Source organism: Sciurus carolinensis, chromosome 2, assembly GCF_902686445.1.
Source record: "Sciurus carolinensis chromosome 2, mSciCar1.2, whole genome shotgun sequence".
Taxonomy (NCBI): domain Eukaryota; kingdom Metazoa; phylum Chordata; class Mammalia; order Rodentia; family Sciuridae; genus Sciurus; species Sciurus carolinensis.
Genome location: NC_062214.1, coordinates 163,003,858 through 163,017,385, shown reverse-complemented (window position 1 = coordinate 163,017,385; position 13,528 = coordinate 163,003,858).

Genomic DNA, 13,528 nt, shown 5'->3' with positions numbered 1-13,528 from the left:
CCGTTAAAAAAAAGGAATGAAGAACTGGTACATGCTTTGACTTGAATGAATCTTAAAAACATGCTAAGGTCAAATAGTTGGCAAAAGATTATATATCATATTATTCAATTCATATGGGATGTGAAGGGTAGTATAGATGTATGGAGAAAGAATATGTATTAGTGGTTGCTGGAGTTGAGAGCAGGTGGAGGATGGGAGGTTGGGGAAGTAATAGTTAAAGGGTATGAGGTTTTTTTTGGAGATAAGTAAAAATCCAAAATTGACTGATTGTGATTGCACAATTGTGAATATACTAGAAACTAGTAAATGGTAATTTTTTTAAATTTTTGAAAAAAAAAATTTGGAGTAGTAGGGATTGAATCCAGATGTGCTCTACAACTGAACTACATCCCCAAACCTTTTTATTTTAAGACAGGGTCTCATGATTTTGCCGAAGCTTGCATTTCTTCTGCCTCAACCTTATGAATTAGAAAAAGGTCTATTTTGTTTATGAGTATATATGAACATTTAAAAATACTAAGTAACCCATTATGACCAAATGTAGTTCACCTGGTAATGTCAGTAACTATCAGAAAATCTATGATACATAAAGGAAAAAAGATGATTTTAATTGATACAGAAAAATATAGGGGAAGGTTTTATATCTATTTAAGAAAAGAAACAAATAACCCAATCAATAAATGGGCTAAGGAACTGAACAGATGCTTCACAGAAGAAGATGTATAATCAATTAACAAATTATATGAAAAAATGATCAACATCTCTAGCAATTAGAGAAATGCAAATCAAAACGAAGATTTCATCTCTAATAAGAATGGCAATTATCAAGAATATAATAAGCAACAATAAATGTTGGCAAGAATGAGGGGAAAAAGATATACATTGCTGGTGCAACTGCAAAATGGTGCAACCATTATGGAAAGCAGTTGGAGATTCTTCAGAAAACTTGGAGTGAACCACCATTTGACCCAGTTATCCCACTCCTCGGTTTATACCCAAACGATTTAAAATTAGCATACCACAGTGACACAGCCACATCAATGTTTATAGCAGCTCAACTCACAATTGCTAAACTATGGAACCAACCTAGCTGTCCTTCAACAGATGAATGGATAAAATGTGTGTGTGTGTGTGTATTTATACATATATATATATGATAGAATATTACTCAGCTTTAAATGAGAATGAAATTATGGCATTTGCTGGTAAATGGATGGTGTTAGAGAATATTATGCTAAGTGAAATAAGCCAATCCCAAAAAATCAAAGACCGAATGTTTTCTCTGATATATGGATACTAATTCACAATAAGTGAGGGAGATAGGGAAGAATAGAGTTACTTTATATTAGATAGAGGTGAGTAAAGGGAGTGGAAGGGGTATGGGGGTAGGAAGGATAGTAGAGTGGAACCGGCATTATGTACATATGTGACTACATGACTGATGTGTTCCTATAATGTATATAATCAGAAAAATGAGAAATTATACTCCATTTATATATGATCTATCAAAATGTATAAATGCATTTACTGCCATGTATAATAAATTAGAACAAATAAAAACAAAAAAATATAAACACCAAACTAGCAACAGAATTCTTTTTTTTTTTTTTCTTTTTTTCAGTACTAAGGATCGAACCCAGAGATGCTTTACCACTGAGCCACATCCCCAGCCCTTTATATATTTTTATTTTGAGACAGGGTCTCACCAAGTTTCTTAGGGCCTTGCTAGGTTCTTGAGGTTGGCCTTGAACTTGTGATCCTCCTGCCTCAGCCTCTCAGGTTGCTGGGTCTACAGATGTATACTACACACCTGTTTCTCTGCTGAAGGATTATATATAAATTGTAACCATTATGCTTAATGGGGAAATGTTATATTAAACACATGTCCTTTAAGAGGTAATAGTTAGGGGCTGGGGAGATAGCTCAGTCGGTAGAGTGCTTGCCTTCTAAGCACAAGACCCTGGGTTCGATCCCCAGCACCCAAAAAAAAAAAAAAAAGTAATAATTAAACAGCACTATTTTACTTTAATCAATGTGCATCAAATGCAAGCTGTGTGTGGACTCCTATTGGACTGTCGTTCACAGAAGTAGACAACCTAAGTAATGATGTACGTTAATATAACTCTGTTCCAGTGTTTACTGTGAATCCTGCAGAGGGGATATCATGGAGTAAGATGCAGTTTTGTCTTGGAAGAGGTCACAGATTATGAGATAGACACATAAAGCACATTTAAATGTAGCATCGTAAGTGCTAAGAGCATGAACAAAATGTTGTATGAAACCTAGACGGTAAAGTGCCACAATATGTACCACTGTAGTGGCAACGCACTTCTCTCCTTTGTCATTTACTGTTCACTGTTCCTGCCTTCCTCCTTCCCCTTTCTTCTTACGCCTCCCAGTCAAGTAGGTATACTTTAGCTCTCCTTTTAGTGTTCAGAGTGACAGAAGTCTCTTATAGTGATTGATTAAAAGGTTTGCTTTGGAGTTAAAAGATCTTGCGCTTCCTCTGACTTGTTCTCAACATTGTATTAGTCAAAATACCACCACAAATCTGTTTCCACACAAAGCTTCAATGTCTTTCCCTAGCTGGTCTCAGGTAGGCTCTGAAACTATTGCCCTGCCTCATTTATAAGCCTGTATATTTCTACACACATACCTGCAGATAGCTGCTTTCCTCCTCTAAGTAATAAAAAATCAAGTTGAAAACAAAGTCTACAAAAGAGCAAGAATTGAAGGTACCATGGATATAGATAACATTTTTTTTTTAATATTTTTAGATGTCAATAGACCTTTATTTATTTCATTTATTTATATGTGGTGCTGAGAATTGAACCCAGTGCCTCATGCATGCCATGTGAGGGCTCTACCACTGAGCCACAACCCCAACCCTGGATAACATCTTAATCTGTTGAATATATTAGATTGCATATCTTATTGACACTGGTGTTAATGTTATCATTTGTTGTTTTCATATCTGCTGCCATTTCTATTTTCTTAAAATCTGCCCTTTTTTTCCTAACCTTAATATTACTTCAATTTTTATTTTTAAGACAGGATCTAAGTTGTCATTATGTTTTGGGTATGGTGTCCCCTAAAATCTTGAGTGCTGATGCAGGAATATTCAGAGATAAATTGATAGTGTTATGAGAGTTGTAGCATAATCGGTCCATCCTAATTTGAATGGACTAACTGGGAAGTAACTGTAGGCAGGTGGAATACATGGTTAGAGGAAGTGGGTCACTGGGTTCATTCCCTGAAGGTATTCATCTTCCCTGAAGCCCTTCCCCTTTTCACTCAGTTTCCTGACTGCCAAGAACATAACAGTGATCCTTTACTACATTCTTCTGCCATGATGTTCTTCCTTGCCTTTGACCCAGAGCGAAGGAGTCAACTGACCTTGGACTGAACATCTGAAACCATGAGCACCAAATAAACTTTTCCTCCTCCAAGTTATTGTTGTCAGGTATTGTGGTCACAATGATGAAAACCTAAGTAACACAGAAGTTGGTACCAGGGGGTTGAGATTGTGGCTCAGTGGTAGAGCACTTGCCTGGAGTGTGTGGGCAATCCTAAGCACCACATAAAAATAAATAAATAAAGGCATTGTGTCCATCTACAAAAAAATTTTTTAATTAAAAAAAAAAAAATTGGTACCAGGAGTGGGGTCATTGTTGTGACTAACCTGACCATGTGGTTCCCAAGTCTTTGGAACTGATTTTTCAAAGGAATTTGAAAAATTTTGGAAATGCAAAGCTTAATAGGCAATTCTGGTGATGACCAGAATGTTAAGAGTGTAGCAGACAGTAAAGACTGTTCATGTAGTTTCAGAACAGGGACTCTGTTGGAAATAGGACTAGAGGCCATTCATAGAACATTATGGCAAAGAACTTATCTACATTTTGCCCATGTTATGAGATTTTGTGTGAAGCTGAATTTTAAAAATGAGGAACTGTTTAATCTGGTGGAGAAAAATTTAAGGCAACACAGAGTTCAGGCAGTGGCATGGATTTTGATGACAGCTTTTAGCCATATTTACTGTGAGAATCAAGAACAAAAAGCAGAGCTGAAGAATTTTCAAAACGTACAGATTGTCCAGAAAAGTGAAGGTAAAACTGGAACCAAAGAAGTTGTGGTTGATGAAGAGAGCTCACTCTTCTGTCTGGCCACCATGAATAGAAAAGCACCCTTCCACCATGTCCTTCCCCTGCAATGTTCTGCCTCACCTTCAGCCCAGAGCTATGGAGTCACCAAACCATGGACTGAACCCCTGAAACCATAAGCCCCAAATAAACTTTCTCTTGTTTAAGTTGTTCTCGTCAGGTATTTTGGTCATACGATGAAAACCACAATTGCCCAGGCTGATCTGAAACTCATGATCCTCCTGCCTTAGCCTCTTAAGTATCTGGAATTACCGGCATGCATCATCACATCTAACTCTTAAAATTACTTCTGTGAGTCAATCATATTAATTTATTCTCTTCTTTAAAGATACAATAATTTGGGGCTGGGGATATAGCTCAGTTGGTAGAGTGCTTGCCTTGCAAGCACAAGGCCTTAAGTTCAATCCCCAGCACCACAAAAAATCAATAAAAAAAAAGATATGATAATTTGGAAAATCCTATATTCCTTTAAAAAGCTTGAAGCTCAGCCATTGTTGTATGTAGTAACATATCCATCCAATTCTATTAGGTGAATTTCTGTCAGTTGTTGAAAGCAACTGTATTAGTCTGTCCACTGTAATTTTACCATTATAGTACTGATGTGCTTGTCCATATAAAAACAGAAAAAATAGATGAAATCAGAAATACATATATACATATTTGCTTTCAGCTACCTCTTATCAGTTGGATTATAGAGTATTCAACCAAGGACAAGTATGTGAAGAGAAAGTTCTTGAGAAATAATTTACTATAATCCAGGCACGGTGCCACATGCTTGTAATCCCAGTGGCTTGAAAGACTGAGGCAGGAGGATTGCAAGTTCAAAGCCAGTCTCAGCAAATTAGAGAGGCACAAAGCAACTTTAGCAAGACCCTGACTCTAAATAAAATGTAAAAAAGGGTTGGAAGTTTCGTGGTTCAATGATTAAGTGCCCCTGCATTCACTCCTTGGTACCAAAAAAAAAAGAAAAAAAAAGAAAAAATTCTTTATAATACAGTTTTGGTTTGAAGTTTGGTATTCTAGTTGAATTCTACTGATTATCCTAACAGTCCTTTTTTGTGATTTTAATGCTAAAGCTATTTGTGATACTTTCTGTAATAAAATGATGATGAAGAAAAATTGGGATCACTAACTCTGACACTGGATCAGGTGTTTCTCTTGTGATGAATTATTTGTCGTCAGCTTGGCATCACAAACACCTCCATTTTAAGGGCCTTTTTTTTTTTTCCCATCGTAGAAAATTTAGGAACATTCCTCAGAACCCTCTTCTCCATCCATCTGGCAAATCTGCTAATAAGAGGTATTCATATGAGTTTTGAAAGACAGAAAAGAATGAGAATATTATTATATAAAGATAGGTTTAGGCAGATGAATGGACATATGTGAACTTTAAAACACCTTCTAGTTGAGCTTTCAGTGAATCATTTTTTATGCTGTTTTATACTGATTTCGGAGAAGTTTATGATACTTCCTACAAATTCAGGAAAGGCTCTTATGAACTTTAAAATCACCAGCGCAAATACTTGACATTTAATATCTTACAAATTACAATGGTTATTTTAACCTCCAATTGTCTATTAAATTCTTCATGGAGGGATGAATCATCTCTGGTGGAAGATAATATCACACACAAAATGTCTGATATTCAATAATAAAAACATGGGCAAATGAAAAGACAAAAGTAACTGAAAATCAGTGGAAAAAAACTGATCTAGATAGTCTCAGACAAAGAATTACTAGATACTGTATATTAAAATAGATAACAGATTAAGAAGGGGGATAATTTTAACATCAAACTATGTTTTTTGGTTTTTTTGTTTTTGTTTTTGTTTTGTCTTGTCTTTTTTGGAACTGGGGATCAAACCCAGGACTTCATGCATGCAATGCAAGCAGTTTGCCACTGAGCTACATCCCAGCCCTCAACATCAAACTATACACACACACACGGACATTCTATCACTGAATTAAGAACTCAATGAATGAATTTTATATCAGATGCTGCAGAAGAATGTATTAGTGAACTGGAAGACAAGTCAATAAAAATATATATAAAATGCAGTAAAGAGAAAAAACGTGAAAAAATGTTAGGAGACATGTGAGACCATAATAAGGTCTGACATTTGTATAATTTGAGCTGTAGAAGCTCCAGAGAGAGAGAAAATGGAGCAAATCAAATATCTAAGAAGATAACAGTCACAAATTTTTCAAAAATGTTGAAAATCATCAATCCACAGATTGAATAAATTTAGTATCTCCAAACTGGATATATACAAAGAAAAGCATGCATGTTTTCATTATCAAATTTCTGAAATCCACCTGAAGAACAGACAAGTTCCCTTCTCAGTTATAACATTAGACTAACAACTAACTTAAGAGAAAAAATGGAACCCAGAGGGCAGAAAAGAAAATAATTAAAATGATAAAACGAAAAATAACCCAGCCAATACAGAATTTTAAGCAGAAAAAAATATTGTTAAAAAGGAAATTAAAGGGCTGGGGTTGTGGCTTAGTGGTTGAGCGCTCACCTAGCCTGCGTGAAGCCCTGGGTTCGATCCTCAGTACCACATAAAACAATAAAGGTATTGTGTCCATCTACAACTAAAACAAAATATTTTTTAAAAGGAAATTAAAATACTTTTTAGACAAAATCATCATCTGAACTGTATTAAAAGAAACACTGAGAGACTTGGGCACAGTGACACATGCCTATAATCCCAGCAATTCGGGAGACTGAGGCAGGAGGATCCTGGGTTCAAAGTCAGCCTTGGCAATTCAGAAAGACCCTGTATCTATATAAAATATAAAAAGGACAAGGGATATTGCTCAGAGGTTCAACACCCCTGTGTTCAATCCCTAGTACCAAAAACAAAACAAAACAAAAACCACTGATATCACCATTTACCGGTGATGGGTTCTCTTTCCTCAGGGGTTGAACATCAGAGAAGTTGAACATCAGAGAAGTATAACATCAGAGAAGCACACCGAGGCAAGCATATTAAGCAGGTTTTATTTAAAGATAATAATACAGACTTCTCCCTGAAGTGAGAAGGGGGCCATGGCTGATGTTCTAGAGTCCCAAGAAGTGAGCACGCCCTACATCTTCTATAGGTTAAGGTCTCTTTTTGTTCTCCATCTCTCCCCACTTAGCTCTCCTTCCTGCCTACTTACTAGACCCGGTTTTGCAGGTAAGATGTAAAAAGTGAGAAGGGGCGGGGTAAGTGATTCAGCCAGGTAAGGGCCCAAAGGGCACTAATTAGCAGCCTCTTGCCTGACAAGGGCAGGTAAATTTGATAATCAATGGGCTCTGGAGATCCTTGACATTCCATTCTCCCAGGGCAGTCTCCAACTTCCAGAGGCAGATGGCTTTCGTGGCCTCTATTTCTTCCATTTGACGGGATCCCCTATTTCTACACTAACTGCCTGTCCCCAGTTCTGGTTTCACCACTATGAGGGTTATTCTGATAAAGGAGAGAAAAAAATGTAAATACCTTAATTTATTTATCTTTATTTATTTTTAAAAAACCTTTTATATGTTGATCATTTATTTTAAATGTTATTCATTTATTTACATGTGGTGCTGAGAATTGAACCCAGTGCTCACACATTATTGATTGTTTCCCACACTGAGAGAAAGCTTTGTAGTTTGAATCTATCCCATTTATTGATTCTTGCTTTTATTTTTTGCACTATGGGGGTCTTATTAAGGAAGCCTGGTCCTAAGCCAACGTGATAGAGATTTGGGCCTACTTTTCCTTCTGTTTGGTGAAGGGTCTCAGGTCTAATTCCTAGATCCTTGATCCATTTTGAGTTGAGTTTTGTACAGGGTGAGAGATAGGAGTTTAGTTTCATTTTACTGCATATGGCTTTCCAGTTTTGCCAGCACCATTTGTTGAAGAGGCTATCTTTTCTCCTTTGTAAGTTTTTGGCACCCTTGTCTGGTATGAGCTAATTGTACTTATGTGGGTATGTCTCTGTGTCTTCTATCCTGTACCATTGATCTACCTGTCTATTTTGGTGCCAATATCATGTTGTTTTTGTTACTATTGCCCTATAGTAGAGTTTAAGATCTGCATCACTCTTCCTGCCCAGGATTGCTTTGGCTATTCTGGTCTTTTGTTCTTCCAGATGAATTTTATGATGGCTTTTTCTGTTTCCATGAGAAACATCATAGGAATTTTAATTGGAATTGCATTAAATCTGTAAAGCACCTTTGGTAGTATGGCCATTTTGATAATATTAATTCTGCCTATCCAAGAACATGGGAGATCTTTCCCTCTTCTAAGGTCTTCCTCAATTTCTTTCTTCAATGATTTTGTAGTTTTCATTGTAGAGATCTTTTACCTCTTTGCTTAGATTGATTCCCAAGTATTTTATTTTTTTTGAGGCTATTGCAAATGGAGTTGTTTTCCTCATTTCCCTTTCAGATGTTTTATCACTTGTGTATAAAAATGCTTTAGATTTATGCATGTTGATTTTATAGCCTGCTATTTTGCTGAATTCATTGATGAGGTCTAGAAGTTTTCTAGAGGAGTTTTTTGAATCCTCTAAATATAGAATCATGTCATCAGCAAATAGTCATAGCTTAAGTTCCTCTTTTCCTATTCGTATCCCTTTAATTTCTTTAGTCTGCCTAATTGCTCTGGCTAGAGTTTCGAGGACAATGTTGAATAGGAGTGGTGAAAGAGGACATCCCTGTCTTGTTCCTGTTTTTAAAGGGAATGCTTTCAGTTTTTCTTCATTAAGAATGATGTTGGCCGTGGGCTTAGCATAAATAACTTTTACAATGTTCAGGTATGTTCCTACTGTCCCTATTTTTTCTAGTGTTTTGAGCATGAAGGGGTATATTTTGTCAAATGCTTTTTCTGCATCATTTGAAATAACCATATGATTCTTATCCTTAAGTCTATTGACATGATGGATTACATTTATTGACTTACGGATGTTAAACCATCCTTGCATTCCAGGGATGAACCCCACTTGATGGTGGTGCACAATTTATGTTTTTGGATACGGTTTGTCAGTATTTTGTTAAGGATCTTTGCATCTATATTCATCAAGGATATTGGTCTAAAATTTTCTTTCCTTGATGTGTCTTTGCCTGGTTTGGGTATGAGGGTGATATTAGCTTCATAGAATGAGTTTGGTAGGGTTCCTTCCTTTTCTATTTCCTGGAATACTTTGAGAAGTATTGGAATGAGATCTTCTTTGAAGGTCTTGTAGAACTCAACTGAGAATCCATCTGGTCCTGGGCTTTTCTTGGATAGTAGGCTTTTGATGGCTTCTTCTATTTCATTGTTTGATATTGATCTGTTTAAATTGTGTATTTCCTCCTGGTTATGTTTGGGAGGAGCATATGTCTCTAGAAATTTGTCAGTGTCTTCGGTATTTTCTATTTTGTTGGAATACAGATTTTCAAAGTAGTTTCTCATTATGTTATGTATCTCAGTGGTGTCTGTTGTGATATTCCCTTTTTCATCACGAATTTTAGTAATTTGAATTTTCTCTCTTCTTCTCTTTGTTAGTGTGGCTAAGGGTTTGTCTATTTTGTTTACTTTCTCAAAGAACCAACTTTTTGTTTTGTCAATTTTTTGAATAGTTTCTTTTGTTTCAATTTCATTGATTTCAGCTTTGATTTTAATTATTTCCTATCTTCTACTACTTTTGGTATTGTTCTGTTCTTCTTTTTCTAGGACTTTGAGCTGTAATGTTAGGTCATTTGGTTGTTGACCTTTCATTCTTTTCTTGAATGCGCTCCATGCAATGAATTTTCCTTTTAGTACCGCTTTCATAGTGTCCCAGAGATTTTGATATGTTGTATCGTAGTTCTCATTGACCTCTAAGAATTTTTTTTTCTCCTCCCTGATGTTCTCTGTTATCCATGTTTCATTCAATAGCATATTATTTAGCCTCCAGGTGTTGGAGTAATTTCTGTTTTTTCTTTTGTCATTGATTCCTAATTTCATTCCATTATGATCTGATAGAACACAAGGCAGTATCTCTATTTTTTTGCATTTCTAAAGGCTGCTTTGTGGCATAACATATGGTCTGTTTTCAAGAAGGTTCCATGTGCTGCTGAGAAGAAAGTGAATCCACTCATTGATGGATGGAATATTCTATATATTTCTATTAAGTCTAGATTATTGATCGTGTTATTGAGTTCTATGGTTTCTTTGGTTGGTTTTTGTTTGGAAGATCTCTCCAGTGGTGACAGCGGTGTGTTAAAGTTACCCAGAATTGTTGTGTTGTGGCTGATTTGATTCCTGGAATTGAGAAGGATTTGTTTGATGTACAGGGATGCACCATTATTTGGGGCATAAATATTTATGATCGTTTTGTCTCCCTGATTTGTGGTTCCTAAAGGGAAATTCTTTAAGACAAACCTAGAAATAAAAATAATAAAGAGACTGTGAATGGTAAGTATGTGTATAACAGTGGTTCACTTTACCTTTTCAATAGAGCTCTCAGGGCTTATTTTAAAAGGGACGTGTTTTTCTTTTCCTCTTTTCCCTCTCTCCCCCTCCCTAACCTGGGGACAAAAAACAAGATTGCTTTTCCCCTCCTAAAGGGGAATTATCTGTCCTTCAGCACACACCTATCACAGTAAGGTGATGTCACTGGAAGATCTGGGCAATGACTATCTCCCAAATTATAACTGAATTTCAACACACCAGCAGGGTGTATCTGGGACCCTCCTGTCAGGGCACACCTAGAATGCAGCCTTTGAAGAGCTTCTTTAAAAGCCCTCTGTTCCTAATACAGCCTTTAGGTCAGAAGTACCCTGTGCTCCTTTTGCTAGCAAAGCAATAAACTTTCTTTTTCCTTTTCCTCAAACTGTATCCTTCTTATTAAATTGGCATTGGGGACAAGGACCATGCTTTAGGTAACATGTGGGCAAGTATAAGTTAATTATTGACTGTAGGCCAAGTGTGATGTTGCATGCTTGTAATCAATCCCAGTTACTCAGGAAGCTGAGGCTGAACAATTGCAAGTTTGAGGCCAGTGTCAGCAACTTAGTGAGGCCCTAAGCAACTTAGTAAGACCCTGTCTTAAATTAAAAAAAAAAAAAAGACTGGGGATGTATCTCAGTGATAAAACATCCCCAGCTTAAAAAAAAAAAAAAAAAAAATGACTAGAAAAAGAAGTTATACTTTGCATATGAAATGTCCCCTCAAAGTTCCTGTGTTAATGTAGGAATGTTCAGAGGCAATCTTCTATCAGAGTGATGGGTGATGGATATTGCTGGCAGCTTTTAGACAGGTTTACTATGAGAAATGGAAGCAAAAAGCAGAGCGAAAGGATTTTTAAAAACTTACAGTTTGGTTAGAGTGCATATAAAACTGGGGTCAAGGAAAATGTGCTTGTTGAAAAGATTACAGCACCTAAAGAAATGCTAAGTACTTTGCACAGTGACAATAGGAAAGATACCTAAGGCATCTCAGGAATTTGCAAGATCATACCCTCTGCAGGCTCTAGGGTGAGTAAGGGAAAAATTCTTGCACAGAAGGGGGTCTAGGAATTTGTTTCACCCTGCTTAACTGTCTCAGCCACTCAGAGGCTGCTGCAGCCATGAGCTGGTAGCAGACCTTGGCATCATCCACATGGTGCTGGTTTTGCAGGAATACAGAATACTAAAGTTAAGGGGTCAGGGAGGCTTACGCCAAGATTTCAAAGGAAGGCCTGGGTGACCTGACAACATGCGGCGGGGTCAGAGTCCTTGCAGGTTGCCCCTAAAAGGGCAATGCATGAAGTTGTGAAGTTAAAACTAAAGCAGGAATGGAGACCCCAGAAGTTAAAAGATGCCAGTAATGTGAACTGCCTGCCAAGGAAAGCTTCTGACTGAAGGGGATTTGGGGGAGCAAGGTTAAAGAGAGCCTGTGAGCACTGCAAACATCAAAATGAAAGCAGTGGGACTGCCCAATGCCCTTTAGAGAGAACATATCACCACCCTGTGCCCTGCATCATGGAGGCAGAACTACAGGAAGTTGTTTTGGTGTCATCCCTTTTTTCTATGTCCCAATTCCTTTCTTTTAGAATGAGAATGTTTACTCTGTGCCACTGTATATTGGATATATGTTACTTGCTTTTGATATTCACAAGGGCTCACAACCAAGGGATTGCCTTGAGGCTCAGAGAAGACTTTGGACTTGAACTTTGGGGCAATATTGGAACTGTTAAGACAACGGAACTCTTGGAAATGGAATAAGTACATTTTGCAATGTGAAATGGATGTGAGTTAGGAGCCAGAGGCAGGATGTTATGGTTTGGATCTGAGGTGTCCCCCACTCCCCCTGCAAAGCTCCTGTGTTACTGCAGGAATGTTCTGGAAGTGAAGTGATTGGATTGTGAGAGTTTTGTGCCCAGATCATGAATCCCCAAAACCACCAGGGAGCCATCTCCAATGCAAAAAGCAAAAGGGTCTTTATTGCAAGCTGGAGCTCAGACTCACAGCGTTCGCTGACGCAGCAGGTACTGGCTGTGAGTCCCAAGTTTAGATTCAGCGGGATTTTTATGAGCTCCACAGTAGAGTGGGAAATTTGAACAAAGCAAAGTACACGATTGGCTGATCTTTCAGCATGTGTGGTTTGGCATGTTTCCATTGGCTTAGGGTACCCAGGTCTTACCATATTGACATATGTGGTTTGGAATGTTAGGCATTGTCTTGTTAGCTCCTGATAGAAACCTAGGCCTGGAATCTTTCATGCCCTAAACGCAGCCTGTCATGGCCGTGGTTCAGCTCCCTTTTCAAAAGCTGTAGCCTAATCAGTTCATCTGGTTTGAATGGACTGACTGGGTGATAACTACAGGCAGGTGGGGCATGGCTGGAGGAGGTGGGTCACTGGGGGCATGCCCTGGAAGTGTGCATCCTCCCAGCAACCCCTTCCCCTCCTTTTCTCTCTGTTTCTTGGCTGCCATGGGGTAAGTAGTTTTCCCCTACCATGCCCTTTGGCCATGATATGCCACCTCATCTTGGGCCCAGAGCAATGGAGTCAGCTGTCCAAACTGAGACCTCTGAAACCATGAGCCAAAAGAAACTTTCCCTGATTTAAGTTGTTTTTGTCAGGTATTTCAGTCCCAGTGATACGAAGTTGACTAACACAGATGTACTAGAAAGGTCTTGTGGAATTAAAAATTTGTGTAGAACTAAGATGCATGAAAGCAATGAAAAAAGACAAGGAGGAAATACAAGGAATTAGGTATCTAACACTGTAGGACTGTTAAGATGCAATAAAGGTAGCTGGGTGCAGTGCCACACACCTGTAATCCCAGCAGATCAGGAGGATAAGGCAGGAGGATCATGAGTTCAAAGCCAGCCTCAGCAATTTAGTGAGACCCTGTCTCAAAATGAAAAAAAAAAAAAAAAAAAACAA